Source organism: Gopherus evgoodei, chromosome 4, assembly GCF_007399415.2.
Source record: "Gopherus evgoodei ecotype Sinaloan lineage chromosome 4, rGopEvg1_v1.p, whole genome shotgun sequence".
Lineage (NCBI taxonomy): Eukaryota > Metazoa > Chordata > Testudines > Testudinidae > Gopherus > Gopherus evgoodei.
In genome coordinates, this window is record NC_044325.1 from 147713628 (window position 1) to 147734095 (window position 20468).

The following is a 20468-nucleotide window of genomic DNA, read 5'->3' on the forward strand; positions in this document are numbered from 1 at the left end:
CACTTTCACTCTGCACTGCACTGAGTCCCTGGTGTGGCCTTTCTCCATCATAGCCTTGGAAATTTTTTCAAATGTTTTTTCATTTCGTCTTTTGGAATGGAGTTCTGTTAGCACAGAATCCTCTCCCCATACAGCGATCAGATCCAGTACCTCCCGTGCGGTCCATGCTGGAGCTCTTTTTCGATTCTCAGGAGACTGCATTGTTACCTGTGCTGATGAGCTCTGCGTGGTCACCTGTGCTGGTGAGCTCTCCACGCTGGCCAAACAGGAAATGAAATTCAAAAGTTTGCGGGGCTTTTCCTGTATACCTGGCCAGTGCATCCGAGTTCAGACTGCTGTCCAGAGCAGTCACAGTGGTGCACTGTGGGATACCGCCCGGAGGCCAATACCGTCGATTTGCAGCCACACTAACCCTAATCCGATATGGTAATACCGATTTTAGCGCTACTCTTCTCATCGAGAGGAGTACAGAAACCGATGTAAAGAGCCCTTTATATCGATATAAAGGGCCTCGTAGTGTGGACGGGTGCAGCGTTAAATCGGTTTAACGCTGCTAAATTCGGTTTAAACGCGTAGTGTAGACCAGGCCTATGTGAACTGATCTCTACCTATAGCCCATTCCGGAGGGCTGAGATTTCAGCTGTGTGCTCTGGCTGCGACTGGCCGGATAAGTCACAGAATTACACCGGGGTACAGCAAGTGGGGCAGAATAGATAATCCAGTCCCTACAGTAATCTTTAATCAATTGCCCAAACCGATAATCGCCAGCTACAGAACAGACTTAGAGAGTCCAAGTGCAGAAAGGACCATTCAGTCATTTTGCCTGACCCCCTATATAATGTAGGCCCCCTAGGAGTTCACCCAGTTACCCCTCTATTGAGCCAGTAACTTGTGTCTGACTCATATGAAACAAGCAGAGAAAGGAGAGAACTATTTACTAATTGCTCTATTTCTGTTGGAGGCAAGAGTAGTGTCTGGAAAGTTATGGAAATCTCCCAGCTTGGTTACTATGTTAGAATTGTTTGAAATAAAACTCAATAAAAATAATATTTTGAAAAACTGAAATGCACAATTGTTTGAGAGACAGTCAGTGCGGGATTAGAGAGAGAGAGAAGGTTGGACACTCAGGATTTCAGTGCTATTTGCCAGGGGGAAGAATATTTGATTTGCCGTGGCTGAAATTGACTCAGATCAGTCTCTTACTGTATGCTGTGTTGTGCTAATCACCATTTAGAGATGCTCAGCTGCAACTCAGAGCCTTCTGCATTCACAATGTGGCCTCAATACAGGCAAACAGTACTTAGAAGTTACATTTCATTCAGAACTGCTGTACCTGAATAAAATTACACAAAAAAGATGCAAATGAACTGTAGTTTCTTTTCATTTCCCCCTCTTTAGCTGCCATTATCCTGTCACCAGTGGATTTATGTCTATTGGCTGCAGGTATTAATTGCTGTTTGCATACACAGCAGTGTTATTGCCAGGCAGTAAAAATGCATTTCCATTTTACATCCAAATTTAAACCCCCGCAGAAAAATTATTGCCATGTGCGTTTGATACCAACTACATCTTAATCTGCATTTAGAGTTAGTGAAGAGAAGGAACTAAAGACATTTGTTTTACTTTAAACACTTTGGTAAATTTATAGCGATACAAGAAGAGAACCAAGATGCGAAATGCTGCTGTCTGAGGACAGACAAGTAACAGAGGCTTTGTTTGACTCTAAGGCTGGAAGTGAATGTAAGGAAATAATTATTGCATCATGATGTGATAAATTCTCCTTCATTACCCAAAAATGTTGCCGATAAATTCCCATCTTTAACTCTTAACTGGTTGGACTAGAGTGGTCTTCTATTGTGCTAACCGGGATTCAGATGCAGTTTTTATTTTGTATTAAAAAAAAACACTTTGATTCAACCTTGCACATGTTCTAGTTCTTAATAAATCAAATCCAGTCATTTAAAAGAAATACCTTTAATTAGCTGTGCATTCAACTTATCTTCAGATTACCACAAATGCTCCCTTGACAGATATACATAACCTCCCACCCCCTCTTTCATATACGATCAGAAGCCTGGAAAGGCTTCCAAATGAGGAAAGAGTGAAAAGATTGGGACTCTTTGGTTTAGTGTGGGGACAAATAAGATGGGATATGACTCAAGTACCCCAAATAATGAATGCTATGGAGAGGACCTCTCCTTTTTCACAATACAAGACCAAGAATGTAAATGAGCAGCAATAATTGAAAAAATACTTTCTTACACAATGCTCGATAGAACTCGTTGCCACAAGATATCGCTGAAGCCAAAGTTTAGGATTTATGAAATTATTCATTTGGCTAATGAGAAAATCCACAGTCACTTCAGAGGATAAAACATTTATAAGGGCTAGAAACCCTCAGGTATCAGGGCATAACCCAATTGCTGATGGAGGTCAGGAAGAAACTTCCCTGGAGACAGATTATTCCATTATAACTTTCTTCCACCTTCCGCTGAAACAAGTGGTGCTCACCTCTGGTAGAGACAGGAGACTGGGCTGGACAGGCCCCAGTCTAATCAGCATAGACAATCCCTGAGTTCCGGTGCATTCACCTGGAGATCGGATACTTGTGTAGTCAGTATGTCAGCATCCAGTGCTGGAAACTGTTGCCAGTGTCAAGATCTGGTCATTGAACTCCCAGGCATGACACTTATTGGCTTCTCCTGGGTTTGCTGTAAATCAAGCCAATTGCTTGATGCACAACACTTGCTTTGCAGAGTCGCCCAACTGAGGCTGTCCTCCTTCTCTGGATTCTGGTAGCAGGAGGCTTCTGGAGTCATGCTGGGTCCATTGCCAAAGGAGGGCAGATGGGAAAAACACCCACTAGAGGGGCCGACTGAACAGCATTTCCTCAGCACTAGGTCAGGTTTCAGTGGTTCTAGCTATGGCATCTGATCGGGTCCCATCGGTTCCTTTTTACGTCATGAACCCTAGACTCTGCCATACAGAGCCAGCCGCCACATGCACTCTCTTCCCGACACCCTGCACATGCAGACACATGATGAATGTGCCGAGGAAGTGGATACAGCTGCAGTTGCATGCAATAGTCTGGCTTCTTTCTCTGCTGCAAGTGGCTGGTTCTCACCTCAGTTAGGTGAAGAAATCCCCTCTTAGCTACAGTGATGCACAGGGCTGTGATGGGGACAGTCCCTAGGAGATTCTCCTGAGCCAGTTGGGTGGCTATGTTACACCATCCTTAAAAGACATCGTCCCGTTGTGGGCAACAGGGGTTTCATCTTATCCCTGCTTTTTTTAATTGGCTATCACAGAACATCTTGATGTCTGTTGACTTTGGTCCAGCGCACAAAGGGGAACGTGATGCTTGCTGCGGATAAGCTGTGAAAGGAAGGGTTGGCTTGTTACAAATCCTGGTTGTTATCACAGTGTCAGGGGCTACAAAGAATTAGTTTATTCCATTTTCTGTTCTTTCCACAGTCTGTGTCAGAGGGATGAAATAGGTTGCCAGTCACCAGCGTGGGTAAGGTGATACAATGCAATCTGCAGCCAGAAACATACTTTAGCAGAGGAAAAGCAGACTGGATAGATGGCACTATCGCCTCTAACAAGCTATTCTGATGCTATTGTGATCAACAGCAGTGCTGGAGCCACACTTCCTTAGTGCATAAGCTTTTCTAGCTGTGGCAACCTGCTTGGCTCCTAGATGTGCTATTCTTTTTTTATATAGAAAACGGGAATAAAATAAAAAACAAGCAGAGAGATCTAGGTACCTGAACAAAAAGCCTGAGGGGGTTCTGGGAAGAGGACAGGGGGCTCCTGTTGGGTTTTTGTTGTTGTTGAGCCTAGCCTAATTTGACAGGTTATTGGTAGGACATTCTGGAAAGCTAATCACTCTGGGACTTCTACCTTGCCACTCACTAATTAATTATTTAATTAACCCCTGCCTGAGGCTAGTGACTCCAGAATAGCATGACATGTTATGTACTGAATGTTAAAATGTGTGTGTTTTCTCTTAAGCTAGTTACACTATACAGATTTATTTCTTTTCTAGTCCCTGGTTGATCAATTATTTAATGCATTTCATCCTGGTTCAGAGCTCCCTGAAATGAGTTGTTTTAAATTAAATACATTTCTCTTTGAATCAACTTGAGTCCCTGGGAAATTTTTAGCTCTGCAAATGAGCTCATTTGAATTTTTGAGGTGTACCTGAAACTTGTGTGTGTTTCTTTATTTTTATTATTTCAAATCTCATTTCACTTTGTTCCAGGTTCAATCTTTTCCCTGCAGCAATGGCCTATGCACTGACTTATCTGAATAATTTTAAAGCGAATGTATTAAGGGGTCCAATGTGAAATTTCCTAGGAGAATTGGTGTGGGTTAACTGTCTGTAACTTACTGTGCCAGCTTGATTCAGCGGCTTGTAGCAACCTTTTTATTATAATTACAAGGCTAAATAATGGCTCCACTTACAGGAAAACAAAAAGAAAGGCATTTTGTATGAAAGACTGAGCTGGGATTTTAATACACATTAGGCTGCATGTTTCCAGCCAGCCCAGACTGAAAAATGCATTTCCCCCTTGATAACATTTGTATTGTTTGTATGATGCCAACATTCTCTTGTTCACTAAATACATTTGCAGGAGTCAAGACACATCTTTATGGTACACAGCAAATTATCGCTCCTAACATGTAACCCACCCAGTCGTTTCCCCATCCACACAGGCACAAAAAATGCTGTTTGCAAATGTAATATTGGTGCAGAACATCCTTTATTTAGTTTTCCCCTGTTGCAGCAGAAGCAGCTGCTTGTTGGCTGGATGAGTGTCTAGATGTGATACTGCACAGCCAAGCCAAGAGCACTTTCTAGTCTCCCTGCAGGGCACCAGATGATCCCCTTGAGGACAAAGCTCAGCAGCCCAACTCACCAGTCATGTCCCTTGATTCATGATGCAGAATTTCCTCTTGGTTTTGGCCAGGGACCTCTGTGATCGATGTGGGATTCCTTGCCCTCCCCTACGCACTTCCCTCTGACCAGGATGCAGTTTCCCCTGGAGCCCATCAATGCCCCCTGCAGGCATTAGCCACAGGAGCTCAGTTCAGAAGAATGCAAGATGCTGCATCCCACTAAGAACCCAAACCCAGGAGACGCTGAGCATCTCCCACTGCCATTGATGGCAATGGAGCACGGGAGGACTCGGTGCCTTGCAGACGGAGCTCTGCAGTAGGCAGGATGCGCATCCCGCATGGATCTCTCATGCCACGCCAGTTCAGTGATGTAAAGCGCTCCTTCCCTGAGTATGCTGCATCTATAGCACACACATCACCCCTGCCAGCCGGGAGGGCATGACAGCCGCTGCAGGGCCACGCTGCTGGAGGGAAGCACATGGCTCTTACTCCAAGATAAGAAAAGGCCTCATTGAACCAGTGAAGCAGCCTCCCCATTTCAGTGAGTCTTCACCTGTGTGTCCTGGTCAGGTCATGCTTTGCTGAGCCCCAGCACTCCCCCCAGTCACCAGTTACTAATGCCCTCTGTTGTCCTGCACCTTGATCTCACTGACCCGCCTGCAGTGGAGCTCAGCACGGAGTGTTTTTCAGTTTGTAAAACTTCCCCCTCTGGATGGCACTTGCCAAGCCCCAGATATTGACAGGAAAAGCTGCTTCCTGTTGGTAACAATGGAAAGCCAGGGCCAAGTCGTGGCATCTAGTGCCTGGCCTGTGGAGCTGCACAGCACGGGCAGCACGATCTTTAGGGAACCCCTTCTAGCACCTTTTCTGAGCCCAGGTCTGCACCGTACAGGACCCCAGACAGGCTGTGCAAGGGAAGAGAGGCTCCCTTCACCCTTCCCCTGCACCCATGTTTGAGCCACTCACAGCCTGGCCCTCTTTGGTAGCTGGTGTGGAATGAGGGGGACAATTTCTAGTTCCTAATGGAAGGAGATCCACATCACCAAAGCACCATCCCAACTTACCTTGCTTGGAGCCCCTGTTGGCAGCAGCAGCAGCAAAGTGGCTGCTGACTGAGTGCTCCATGGACACTGGCTTCCACCAAGCTGACCCCTGCAAGTCAGGAGAGGGCAGAGTGTTCACAGTGACGGCTGTGTTAACCGTCCTCAGCAACCTAAATCCATGGGAATGGCTCACGTGAGCATGTGCTGCTAAAGGAGGGTGATCAGCCCTAACATTTCTTACACTTACCATCTATGTTTAGATGCAGGCTCCTTACGTCTATTCCCCTAACAAGTGGGAAGGGCTACAGCAGTGGTTCTCAAACTTTTGTACTGGTGACCCCTTTCACATTAGCAAGCCTCTGAGTGCAACCCCCCCTTATAAATTAACACACTTTTTAATATATTTAACACGATTATAAATGCTGGAGGCAAAGCGGGGTTGGGTTGGAGGCTGGCAGCTCGTGACCCCCCATGTAATAACCTCGCAACCCCTTGAGGGGTCCCAACCCCCAGTTTGAGAACCCCTGGGCTACACCCTCTTTTGTTCTGATAGTGACAGACCAATAGTGAATCATCTCCCTGCCTGTCATGGGCCGAAACCAGAAGAGAGGATTACACTGGGAGAGTAATTTAAGAGCTGTGTAAATGAGACTCAGCATGTGGATGTAGCTAAATTTACTCAGTTTGTACTCCTCTAACAAAGGCCTCCAGCCCCATGGAAGACGAAGTCACCTCAGGCCTGCGTGTTTTCAGTCTCCTCCCGATTACATAGGGCTGCTGGGAGATGGTGCCATATAGAAAGGCAGAATCTGCTTTTACTGGCAATTCTACGGCACTGATAGCAACAGTAAAATATAACAGACATAAATAAGGTCAATAAAATGATGTAATGGTTAAATTACTAGGCAATCTCATTAGAGGAGAATTTTACTGAGTGTTCACAGCTCTGGCCTTGAATACTTTTTTTTGCAAAGACTTTTTCCCCCCAGTGGGAAAAGAAGAGATTTGAGATTCAGTGTGTTCATTGCTGCACAGCCTTCCAGGGATTTTTCTCCCAGACTCCAGACCATGGAAGTTTGGACACTACTCCCTTCACTTCATTATCTGTGTAACCCAGATTTCTGTCACAGTGAAATTTTCACCCAGGTGAAGTGTTGCATTAGCAATAAATGAGTTTGAGGTCTTCAGCAGTGCTTACGAGATTGTGTCATCCCTGTATATAGGAGTTGATTTCACCTTTAGCTGAATTGGTAGGGGAAGGGAATTAAAAAGTAAGGAACAGATTTTTGTGCTTTTCATTTCACAAACCTACCTAAGGCAAAGTTTCATGGGCAAGTCCCCTTGTTAATCTTAGGCCAGTGGTCTGGCAATCAGAAGGTCATTACTAATGGGAGAGGAGAACATCTGGCTAGTAAGTGACGCTGATAATGTGTCAGCAAGACCTATTTTCTAATATATTTATAAAGTCTGGCTTGGGATTTCTAGAGGGGCGTATGGGAGCTGGATTCCCAAATTCTATTGAATTTCAATGAAATAGATGCTCAACTTTGTCAGGCTCTTTTGAACTCCAGTTTCCATTGGGTAGAAGGACGCACTGCTTTGATTTCAGTACCTCCGATATGGTTTCAGAGGGTGGCTCAAACACTATAGACCAAATTTTTACTCTCCCATCCGACAGTTTAGATTTGGAGGAGCTATACTGACTTCCGTAGAAATATGCTTTCAACAAACAGTATGGCTGTATGAATCTATGCATATTATTATAGCACAAAGTTTGCATGAGAAAAATAAACATCCCCTGATTTCTAACAGATGAATACTCAAAGACTTTGAAAGTAAGCTGCTCTTTAAGTCATAGTGGAGGTTTTGATTGAGGGTATGGGGTAACATTAGACAATCCTCCACCAGCTTCCAGGAGTAACGGAATCCTGGTGAGATGCTATGCAATTTCAGAGCTTCAAGCCGCCCTGAGAAGGTTAGGATCTCTCACAACTATAATATGGATCTTTTATCCCAGAAATCTTCAAGAGACAATTTTTACTCATCTTTAAAGATACTATTGAAACAAAATATATAATTTAAACTTGGATCTCTGCCTTTACGATGCAAATGTACAGTATTTCAAAAACTACCTGGCTCTCCTAGTAACCTGGTTTCTTTTGATCTAGTCCTGGAAGTGAAATCGTCACCCAGAGTTCCTTTCATAGAGCCTAGTAGCTTTGCTAACACTTACAGTTCCAGTGCCAGCCTCTGTGAGCAGAGGTTTGCTTGTACCTACAGTGCTCTGGATGGGATGGCTTGTCAGATATGTTCTCTTACTATGGTCATCACTTTAACCTTCTCCTCTTTGACTGTTTAAATCCCTGCTGTATCTCCAGCTTCTATGCTGAGCTTTTGCTGGAGGAGATAGTTATACATCATGAACCAGGCACTAGTTCCTAAATAGGATGTGAAGTAACTCAGGTGATAATAAAACTCCAGTCCTCCTGTAATATCAAATCCAGTAATAAAATAATTGAGCACAGAAATAATAGGCTGGGAATTTCAAATGGGGCTAAGCTGTTGGACACCCAGCTCTAATGAAAGCCACTGAGAACTGGGCTTCCAGTTATCTTAGGCCCTTTTGAAAAATCTTCTCCAGTCTGAAATATCAGGGAGACCAAATATCCACCTTTTGTGTGGAATTCTGGGGCAATGGGTAATTTCCCCCCACACTGAATTGCACAAAAGCCACTTGAAATTTCAAAGAGAGAAGCCATCTCTGAATTGTTTTAATGTCATATTTCTCTGGATAGGAGGGAGTGTGGGAGAGACAGAATGAGACAAAACTGCTAGCTGGCATAGCAAAATCCTCACCTCCTTGTCATACATAGCATGTAACCCCAGGGAGATGGGCAGTTGGGAAGGATTGTCTGTCTCTTTAGAAACACTAAAAAAATGGCAGCCATGGGGAATGAATCACATCTTGCCTTTTTTGAATTATGTGCTTCCAGCTGCAGTCTCCTAAACAAGCCCTCCAAGGTGGTAACTAGGCATAGTTGAAAAAATTGCATGGGACCAGTTCCTAATGCTGAGACCAGTTGGGCTCCTTAATGAAGTGATAGAAGTGCCATCACCCAGGTCCTTTCAGACTGGGTCAAGCACTAGGAGACAGTATTATCGCCGTAGTGCCCAAAGTCCCATTCAGGACTGGGGGCCCATTACGATGGGTACTGTATGAGCCTGGATAAAGAGGCACTCTTTGCCTCAGAGGGCTTGCAACGTAAGAGCCTGATTCTGCAACCACCTATGCATGTGGCTAACTTTACATGCCTGAGTAGTCTTATGGGTAACTAGGAACAGCTGGGCGGGCGGGGTGGGTGGGGAGAGGAATGGATAAAGGAAAAAAATTCCCAGTGGTAAGAACTGCTAGAAAGTACAACAGGCTCTGAGGGAAAGTGCTCCCCTTGGGAACAACATATATGTCTACAGTGAAGCACATATATAAGTGTTTGCAGGATCAGGATGTAAAAGTACTGTGGGAAGCAATGATGGAGGATTATATGGTCTCAGAAAACCTCTAGGTCTTTTGGTCTCTGTGCGTGTAACCTTTCCATAGATCAAATAGAATTTTTGGAATGTACACATGTGCCTGCTTTTCCTGGAAGATTGTATTGGCTAATTGCTGTAATTTTTGCTCTCTACAGGTGGTAAACTTTCTAGTAAACAAAACCCTATTGCATTCCTGAATCTCAGCTGTGTCTTGTCCTGTCACTCATAAAAAAGGCAAAACGTCAATAAGACGCAAAGCCAGAATGGCTGACATGAAGATTCCTCTGAAAGTCTACAAATAAAAGCTGCAGAATGCAATAATAGATTCCTTCCTGTTTGGTTTAGTTTAATAAACTGCCTTTTCCTCCTCCAGCTGAGAGAGTGCCATTTGGTTTGTTTGCTGGATTTTAGAGAGTTTAGTCCATTTTCTGCTGTGGTGTTATTTTATTTTAATCATTACTAGTTTAAAGACCCAATGATCAAGGGTAAACCTCAATGAGCTCTTGTTAAAACCGCCAGTCAAATAACGACCACAACACTACTTGCTCTTGCACCATTCTGTATTGCAGATGGATGACCACAGCTGGAGCTAGAGAGCTGACAGCAAGTGTTAGAAATTGCTTCCTTCTGCTATTTACAGGCTTTCAGCCTTTTAAGGAAATGCCTCTTTTGATCCTCTGACCCAAAACTGAACCTTCCAATTTAAAGTTCAGAACTAGCTCATTTCTTTCAAAGAGAATAATTTTGGGTTTGTTCACATTTTAAGCCACGCTGTTTCCCTGATTATTACTGGAATGTGCAGTTTAGATAGTAAAACTGATTGCTTCGTTCAAACAGCATTTGTGGTCTTCTGGGGTTCGGTTACATTTCTAACAGCAGCAAAAGACAAACGAAAAACAAATGGAAAAAGTAATGTTAAAACAACAGAGACTTTCCTGTTAAAAATCCAGCTATGGGCATTCTATTCTCGCCCAGATTTGCAGCCAGGTTTGCTTGTTCTAGGGTGACCAGATGTCCTGATTTTATAGAGATAGTCCTCATTTTTGGGTCTTTTTCTTATATAGGCTCCTATTACCCTTCACCCCGTCCCGATTTTTTACATTTGCTGTCTGGTCACCCTAGATTGTTTGTTGCCCATGTACCAGGCAAATACAACAGAAGAAGTTTCAAAATAATGAAAGAAAGAAGGACCTAGCGCATGCGCAGAGGCACACATGCTACCACATCTGATTCTCTTCTTTTTGCTAGTTTTACACCAGTGATTTCACAGACTTCAATGGAGCAGCAGCTGCTGTACACCCACGCGAGTGAAGACAGACCACAACACATGTACATGCGCTAAATTGTAGTCCAGGTGAGCTGATGATCATCTGCTGGCCAAAAGAGAATGGGAACAGACAAAAGATGATACCTTGTTGCAGCTAAATGTGCTAGCCTCAGTCTGGGTTCACATAAACAGTGCAGTCTATGAGCTGTGAAGCAGAGTGCTTCCTGGAAAATTGCAAGACAGGTGGTCTGATCTCTGGCAACCATCAAAGACCTTTTATTTGTTAAATAAACGCTCATAATTGGTGGCCTGAACTTTCATTGATCTCAGTGGGAGTTTGTCTGTTGATTTCAGTGGGAGCAGAATCCAGACTCCTGTTAAGAAAATAAAAATGAGTGTCTGTCATTCTTCAATACAGTGTTTGTAAGGTAGCTCCTGGGCTTGCTGGTGCTCTAAATCCTAAAGGAATTTACAGGGACCTGCTGCAGAGAGAACTCCTGCTCCAAAGAGGACAATCAGGTTGCTGCAAAAATAATCATAAAAAAGGCTATTTCATGGAGTGGAAACATACTTGCCAGATACTTCATCTGAAATGTTTTTGGGACAGAAAAAGAGGTTACTCTCCAAATATTGACTTTCATATTTTGATAACAGCACCTGGTAATTAGCTCCAGGTGCTGTTAGAGACGGATGTCAGCTGTAACAAGTGTGAAAACTTACACTTTCAAAAAGTCTTTTAATAGTCCCTTTAATATGACACCGGGGAGAAGGATTAGACAAGTCATCACACCAATTTCAAAGAGAATCACTGAAAAATATAAATAGATGGATCCACAGGAAGTGAACTTTGCAAAAGAAAAATCTCTCTGAAATGAGAGCTAGAAGAGCCCTAACAACTGTGGCCTTGACTCAGTGAGGTGCTAAGGTACGTCTGGAACTTTTAAGCCCACTGAAGTCAGCAGGACCCACCCACCTCCTTAAAGTTAGGTAAGTGCATTGGCAGCTTGCTGAACGGCAGCCTATCATGGCAGAGAAGCATGGTCATGAAGGGCAACAGCAGGTTTGACCTTCTCCCATTGAAAACAAAGGATGAATTGCTCTTGGTGTTGATGGGAGCAGAACCTTGTGGATATAGGATAAACTTTCCCTTCAGGGGTGTCAGCATTTGTGTCTGAAAGCTCGGAAGGTATCAGCTGTATTGGGGCCCTGACTGAAATGGGATGGGGCATTTTCAAGTCACCTCCACCTTTGTCCTGCCAGAACCTAGATTTGGTAACACTCAGGTAACACTGAAGGGTCCCCTGGTACAAGATGCCATTATCATGGCCTCAGTGAGTTTCAACAGGCTCTCCCGCCCTCGTTCACTGACTCCTGCCCATCAGGTACCAGCTGCACAGCTGAGAGGGGCGTTCCATCTCCAGGACCTGTCCAGTCCTTGGCTTCTTTGCCAACTAGGGGCCAACCAGTCCTATTGTGTTTCCTGCTGGATGCTCCCATCAGAGCCAGGAACACTGCCAGATACAGCTCAGACATCCGCATTAAGCAGGACTAGCACAGGCCATGTGCCAGCTAAGTCTCAGTTAAGACTTACTTTGAATGTGTAGGTAACACAAAGACCTTGTACATTCCCCAGGCACGGGGGACATCACCCAGACAGGGCGGAGGGCAGTTTCTGCACTGTTAGGTTCTGGTTGGCCACCGGTTCTAAGTTTCTTCCTCCCTCCCACCACTGGAAATGAAAAAGACATAGTTCTTGTTCAGTATTTTCAAGCCAACACTCATTCTGTGGCCCATTTCTAGCTTACTGCCGTTTCCACTGACAAGTGATGGGTGATAAGCACTCTCAATCTTTGCAGGGAACAGAGAATTTCAGAATGATCGATGACTTCCCAGCCCCAATGTGCATGGGCAGGCGCACACTGAAGCTTTCTGGGAATAATAAAAAGATGCTCAGCTTTATTACTTTAATATGTGAATTCTCCGCAGTCCATTACTGGCCTATTGCTGCATCCTTTAAAAACTCTGGAGGCATCTGACAATTTATATTTTCTCAGCTTACATTTTCAGAGGCAGTTGCCCGTCCTACCCTCACAAACACACGCTCACCCCATCGCTCTGAGAAGGATGCTGAGGAGGGAACCCACCAATTTATTATTCTAGCTGAGCAGAATCTGGCAGCCAGACTCCACTTTATTGCTCCCCATCCTCTTAATGCTAAACTCTCAAGGAGTCAACTGTCTTATTTATTTATTTATCAGACAGTCATGAATATAGAAAGTTCCTTTGAAGCTCTCTTATTTATCTCCACAGCTGGCGAAGGAGTATTGCACATCTTAGTATTTTATTCCTTTTGATCTTACTACACTGATCTCACTACCACTGCCAACTTACTTGCTAAGGTCTCCATCTTTGATGTGGGTTAACAATACTTTCCAGATCCCTTTGATGCTCCCTGTAATATTTCTCTTACATTTGATAGCGGCAGAGCAAACGGTTTCTGATGCAGGGGCTGAGTTGATCTACTGCTAACAATATTCTTACAGCAAGTCCTGTTCAAGGTTCTCCTTTCCACTGATTTTCAGTTACTGACCCCAGTTAGAGATTTCATTAGTGCAAACTGAACCAGTTAATGTTATCATTGAATTACTTATTTTACACACATCCCAATGATACTGATAAGGGAAGTGAGCATAAACTGAATCACATTATTACGGCGCGGAAAAGAGTTGTAGCAAAACATAGAATTGAAATCAACCCATGTGACCCAGCCCTATCATGTTATCCCTTGTCTCTCTCATCTCCCATTGCAACTACTCCAGCTGGCATGTATCAGAGGGGCTGGCATAAACATGCTCCTTTCTACAAACTCAGTGTCTATCCAGGCTGCGATGCTCGCTTCCAACTACAGTGTAGACATACTCTAGTGAGTTCCTAGACCAAACTCAGCTTCCTGGGTTGGCAGACCCTCTTCATCACGCTTATGGTAAAAATTATGCCTCACGGTATAGGGAGATCCATTTAGGAAGAGATAAGAATGCCCCAAAACCTTCATCTCTGAACTCCAACCAAACCAGAGTGGAACTTTTATTGAGTTCTTAAAAGCTTGGCCAACTGTGCTCCCACTCAAAGTACAATGAGCAAAGCTCTTCTAACCCGCTTTGCACACACAAGTGACTTGGGCTGAGTATTTGCCTGGTTGGGTCTCACTGACTGGTTTAATGTGTTTTGTACTTCCATGTTTATTGAAGGGAGATATCGATGACTAGCAAGAGGTGCCCTACAAACAGGATAGATAAACAGCCACTTCAGATGGACTTTAAACACCAAGAGGCATAGCTGATTCTCTGAGGGCCACCTCTCTCTGTACTTGAGCTGGCCATTCCTAGAGGAAACTCCCTCTCTCTGGCACACCAGATGAATATCTGATTGACCAATCCTCCTGAGGAAGGCAGTGAATAATTAAATACCACCTCTTGTGTGGCCAGCCTCATCATTCCTGCTCTCAGAACTGGAGTCCACAGGTTCTCCATGCCTCCCTTCAGCTCTGTCACTGTCATTCTTCCTGCATGCCTGATTTCTGCACTGCTAAGTTCTTGTCAAGGGGGGTCAGTATGTTAGGGTTTAATGTGTAGGCTGTTACTTCTACTTCAGCTCTTTCAGCTCAATTTTGGGCCCTTTTTATGGAAGCTGAAGTGTAGGACTGGAAGGGACCTCAATAGGTCATCTAGTTCAGTCCCCTGCACTCAAGACAGGACTACATAATAACTAGACCATTCCTGATAGGTGTTTTTCTAACCCTGTGGTGGACAACCTGCAGCCCGCCCGCCACCCATCAGGATAATCCGCTGGCGGGCCATGAGACAGAGCTCAGACCAGGTCTGGTACAACATGGGCAGTTTCTCCCATTCACCTTAGACAGTGCCAGCCAGACATGGCCGCCATAACCCCTGCTAACCCCATGTGGCTCTTGTGTTGAGCAGAATCATAGAATATCAAGGTTGGAAGGGACCTCAAGAGGTCGTCTAGTCCAACCCTCTGCTCAAAGCAGGACCAATCCCCAGACAGATTTTTACCCCCGTTCCCTAAATGGCCCCCTCAAGGATTGAACTCACAACCCTGGGTTTAGCTGGCCAATGCTCAAACCACTGAGCTATCCCTCCCCACAAGAGGCCATAACTGTCTTGCTTTGCACCGTGGCTGTAGAAATTTGCACAGTGTGCAGTGAAATTTGCACAGTGATGTACACATAGGACAAGCAGGGAGTACACAGACTCCAAAATCATTTTGCTTTTGAACTAAGCCACATTTGAAGCCCTCGCAGCCATAAGCATGGAAGCTGGAGAGGTTAGTGTGTTAACCCTTATTGCCACTGGCCACCCAGTTTGTTTCATTTTTTCCTCTGGTTTAAAGCTACTGCAGACTATAAAGGCATCCAGAGAGAATCCGGACTGCATTGACAACCTTCCCTAGCACTGTGATGAGTGTAGTAATTCAGTTAACAGTGTGCGCATCTGTCTATCGAGGTACTTAGCCCATGTTCGTGAACAGTCTGAGCGCTACTGAGTATCTGACACACTGTATTACCTGTCAGCTGTATTTCCAAGGGGTGAATCTGTTAAGTGATATTCTGCATGTAATTATTGTCTTGTGGCTCTTTCTATGTCCTTCTCCTGCTGCTGCTTTGTCATCTATGTTAATCAAATCCCCTTTCTGTAATAGCAATAAACCATTATCTCACAGAAATGAGCGGAATGCCTTCTGCAAACTATTAACATGGTTATTTTCCCCCCTTAGAGTTAGTTGCTTGCTAATTACCACCTGTTCCAACAGTAAACTGAGCAGAAGTATCTGAGAAGTAGGGGTTTTATCTCCACAAGGCATTTATCAGAGCTACAGACTCCTTGGAGGGAAGCATTACAAGTGTGCTAAAGGCAGACAGTGGATCTAAACAGGCAGCCAAATGAGAGAGTAAGAGACAAACACGCATACTTCCTGGGGTGAGCAAATTAGACAGGCACTAGCAATGTAAGAGAGCCAAAAAGGCCAGTGTGACTTTTGGGGCTGCATGTACAGAGAGGCAGTGGCTCTGTCATATTGTTTTCATCCATGTCATTGCTCAGCTATGGTTGTGCTAGTTCCCTTAGATACGGGCTTTGACCCCTTCACACCCACTTCAACCTCCTCTCCCTTTGCATCCCTCCATGAAGGTGTAATGCTCATGTCATGAGAGCAGTGAGCTCACAGATGTGGGTTTGATATCAGTGGTAGGTGAACTAGTCTTGCCTAGTTTTGAATCCAGACCTCTGAAAGTTCAACTCCCACTGACTGGGTTTATTCTTACACTTTGAGGGGGGGTGGAGGGAAGGCAGTGAAGGCAGAGGGGAAGAATCAGTATAGAGACAGGATGAAAATCAAACCCAGAGAGGGTGAGTGATAGAGAAGAGAGGAAGCCAGAAAAATTCTGCTAACCAAAATAGAAACAGAATGGAGCCTATACCACGGCCAGGGCCTGGGCACTGCTGCCAGGTGAGCAGTTTCCCCTATCCCTAATGCAGAGTAGAGACAGTCCATTAGATATAAAGACAGATTAAAAGTATTGAATCTCCCTTGAAAGAAAACCCTGAGTTTATATTCCCAGAGGAAAAGTGGGGAAGTGAGTTTTTGAACCCAACAATAGTCTGAGTGAGTCACAATCTCTTGGGTTCTAGGAGCTTCCTCCCTTCCCTGATTCCTGCTCTCTTGCAGGGTCGCGCAGCAGAAAGTGGGTTGGGGAGGAAGAGGATTCGTAGTCACCCATCTGTGACATTAGCGAGGGGGAACCCAGGGAAAAGCTGCTCCCGGAATGCTCGGTGAGCCTCAGGGTTCTTGTTTCCAAAGTGAAATCTGACTCTGCAGCTTTAAAGCAGAATCACTGCTTAGCCACCACCCAGCTTTTTCACATTTTAGGCCATGTTTAATTTTTAATCTGTCTTTATTCAGCCAGAGCTAATAGTGCGATAAACAGCCATGCAAAAGCTGCTGGCGGTAACTGTCTTTATCTGCAACTGTTTGGTGTCTCTGCCTCCCTCTTCGCAGCCCATGCCTGGTCGTGATGGTGCAGACGGTAAACACTGGCAACATCTGTCAAGGTAATGAAGGGTTACACAGAAAAACAGAGCTACCTAGATAGACCCACATTTCCTGGAAAAAAATGCAAAGATTGCAAATGAACATCATAGGGATGCCTCTACATTCTCATCAGAACCAGATGAGATGAAGATATGACTGGCAGGAGGGTGGTTAATACCTTGGACATTTTCTCCAGCCCCTACAGCGCATAGGCAAGCACCATTTAATTAATGGGCACCATTAAAAAGACACCACAGTGTTATAGTCCTCATCTCAGATACCATGGTGATAGGCATGGGAGAAGAACCTCAGCAGCATAGAATACTCCAGCTCTAGGGGAATGGTGCCATACGTTAGCTACTACTGTGTCCATTTCACTGCAGGTATGTTTGCACAGGACAAGGAATGAAGACTACCAGCAGTTTCAAAAGAGACAGCAGCCTGCACCAGCTCCCACGAACAGAGGATCAACAGGTCTCTGTTTACATCCTTGCAGAGACGTGAGCCACAATTTATTTTTGCATTATGTGAAAAAGCATTTCCTTAACAACGTCAGCATATTCTTCCCTCAAGGTATAAACTTAGGCAATGGTACCTCATGGAAGCTGGAACTCATAAGAAATGGGGGCATATGCATCTCACCTGCTCCATTGCTTTAGTCTCTGAGTCTCACCTAATAAACTGCACAAGTGAAAAAAGAAAGCTCTTGAGACTTAACCAAAGGGGAGGGGAACGGCATCTGATATTGTACATGATGCTGCCACAAAACTCACTTCCTCCCAGTGGGGAAATAATGCATAGAAGGAGAAAAGAGGTGCTGAGTGATTTCCTCCCTCAAGGTTTCTGAAGAACATTACATTATAACCTGGGAAACACAGAGGCTCCTTACAAATGCATTTGAAAATGGCTTTGAACTTTTGCATGGAGCTTGATCTGCATATATGCTGCAACTCAGGGACATGAGGTCACTGAGATTTCAAGCTGGTGGGTATATAAAAATAATGTAATTCCTCCAAAGAGAAGCGTAAAGCATTTCTTCAAGACATGGGTTTGTAAACCTGAGTCTCTCCCAGCGTGCTGTCTCCAGGACCCCGTAGCACCATGCAGGCACAGCCTTGCATTAGGGGTGGTGTGGGACTGCAGGGGACCACAGAGGAGCAGCGCTCATAGGTGTGCATTGGCTACAATGACATCACTTTGTGGGTTGCACCTTTCTTCCCCATGTCCGCATCCCCCTTGCAGTTGGCCAGTTCTGTTGGCAGCTCCTGTGCTCAGCATCACTGCCCACCACCTTTGGGCTGTCTAGCACTCTCAGTGAGTAACTGTGCTTCTCTCTGACACTTAGCAGATTGCAAAAGTGGGAAAGAAAGGGTCCTTCCCCATCACTGCACCTGGGGATAAGGGAAGGAGAGGAAGCAAGGAGACTTTTTCTGCCCTGGCTTGTGCCCACTGAGTAGGGCACAGGCACAGTGGGCAGCCTTGTGTGCAGAGGAGCCCAGGCCCTGTTCTCAAAAAGACTGAAATGACTTTTCTTCCTGTCAGATTTCAGGGTCCAGGCCAGGAGGCAAAGACCAAATCAAGCCAAGGTCAAAGCCAGGAGCAGGAATGGTCATGGCAGCTGAAAGACAGCCATACTGGTGCCAGGCCACTTCATGGAATGCCCATGGGCTTTATACAGAGTGGGAAGCCAATCAGGAGCCACAAGGCTGCTGTCTGTCAGACTCCTAGAGGCAGGACTCCACATGGTCTGTGTCCATAGCAGGTCATGGGCAGTGGCAGTGGTCACGTGCAGGCTGTTATAATTAGTCCTGGGTTGAGAGCCTAAAGCTACCCCCTCCATGGCAGGTCTACAGGCACAGGTTCTAGACCCATGGGGCCTTGCACTTTCTGACTGTGGGGACTGAGATTTTTCTGTAAAATGTGGATGCTCAGAATTTTCTGAAAATCTGGCCTCGTATTTGTACAACTGCTTCGTGTTAGACTCTGTGAATCTAGGAATTAATTCAAGGCCAGAAGGGACTGTTAGAACATCTCCTCTGGCCTTCTGTGTACACAGGCCATTATATTCCTGCCAGTTAGTCCTGGATTGAGCCCAGTAATTTGTGCTTGACTAAAGCAGCTTTCAGGAAGGCGCCCTGATTCATCTCATCCCTCACACAAAGAGAGTGTTGCTAACTCCAAGCACTCAGAAATCATGAGTGAAGCCCCCAAAAATCATGAGACAAGCTAAAAAATGATGAGATTCCAAACCGAGTAACACAATTTGTGTTCTTCTTCTTTACCTTCCAAGATTTGACCCTGGAGGGTCCCTCAGGTTATATTTTCCACCTTTTCTCCACAACCAAGAAGGCTAGAACTTTACAAAGAGGAGGGGGAAGGACTCAAGGAACTGGGGCTTTAAGAAGAACACCAGATACTGTGATAAAATTAGCAAAGAGTCCAGCATGATACTCGCACGAGGAAATAAGGAAACAGATCAACAGAGCCAGATGTGTACCTAGAAGCCTCCTACTGCAAGACAAGCCCAAGAAAGAAACCAACAGAACTCCACTGGCAATCACATACAGTCCCCAGCTAAAATCTCTTCAACACATCATCAGAGATCTACAACCCATCCCACACTTTCACAGGCCTTGGGTGGCAGGCCAGTCCTCGCTCACAGACAACCCGCCAACCTGAAGCATATTCTCACCAGTAACTACACACCACACGATAGTAACTCTAACTCAGGAACCAATCCATGTAACAAACCTTGATGCCAACTCTGTCCACATATCTACACTAGCGACACCATCACAGAACCTAACCAGATCAGTCCACCATCACCAGCTCATTCACCTGCACATCCATCAATGTAATATATGCCATCATATGCCAGCAATGCCCCTCTGCTATGAACATCGGCCAAACTGGACAGTCCCTACGTAAAACAATAAATGGACACAAATCAGATACTAGGAATGGCAATATACAAAAGTCTGTAGGAGAACACTTCAATCTCCCTGGACCCACAATAGCAGATTTAAAGGTAGCCATCCTGCAGCAAAAAAACTTCAGGACCAGACTTCAAAGAGAAACTGCTGAGCTTCAGTTCATCTGCAAATTTGACACCATCAGCTCAGCATTAAACAAAGACTATGAATGGCTAGCCAACTACAAAAGCAGTTTCTCCTCCCTTCGTGTTCACACCTCAATTGCTGGAAGAGGGCCTCATCATCCCTGATTGAGCTAACCTCCTTATCTCTAGCCTGATTCTTGCTTGCATATTTATACCTGCCTCTGGAAATTTCCACTACATGCATCCAACGAAGTGGGTATTCACCCACGAAAGCTCATGCTCCAATACATCTGTTAGTCTATAAGATGCCACAGGACTCTTTGCTGCTTTTACAGATCCAGACTAACATGGCTACCCCTCTGATACTGTGATAAAATTGTGAGCTTTGACCACACTGCAAAGTCCCAGAGGAGATAATCTTGATGTGACATGATGGACAGATCTTCACCAGCTCTATTGACACTCTCCTCCACCTCAGAGGAAGCATCCTGCAGAAGCCATGAAGTGAAAGTCAAAAAGCCATTTGGAAATGAAAAACTGGCTGACAGAAAATGTGTCA

General features: G+C 44.9%; 1 long non-coding RNA gene across 1 annotated transcript; it reads left to right on the forward strand.

Annotated features, from left to right (window-relative positions):
* Positions 1–16181: 16181 nt before the first annotated feature.
* LOC115651628 lies at positions 16182–19341 on the forward strand. The gene is made up of 4 exons (XR_004000397.1): positions 16182–16269; positions 16723–16871; positions 17235–17351; positions 19142–19341. It is a non-coding gene; the product is annotated as an uncharacterized LOC115651628 (long non-coding RNA).
* The last annotated feature ends 1127 nt before the right edge of the window (positions 19342–20468 follow it).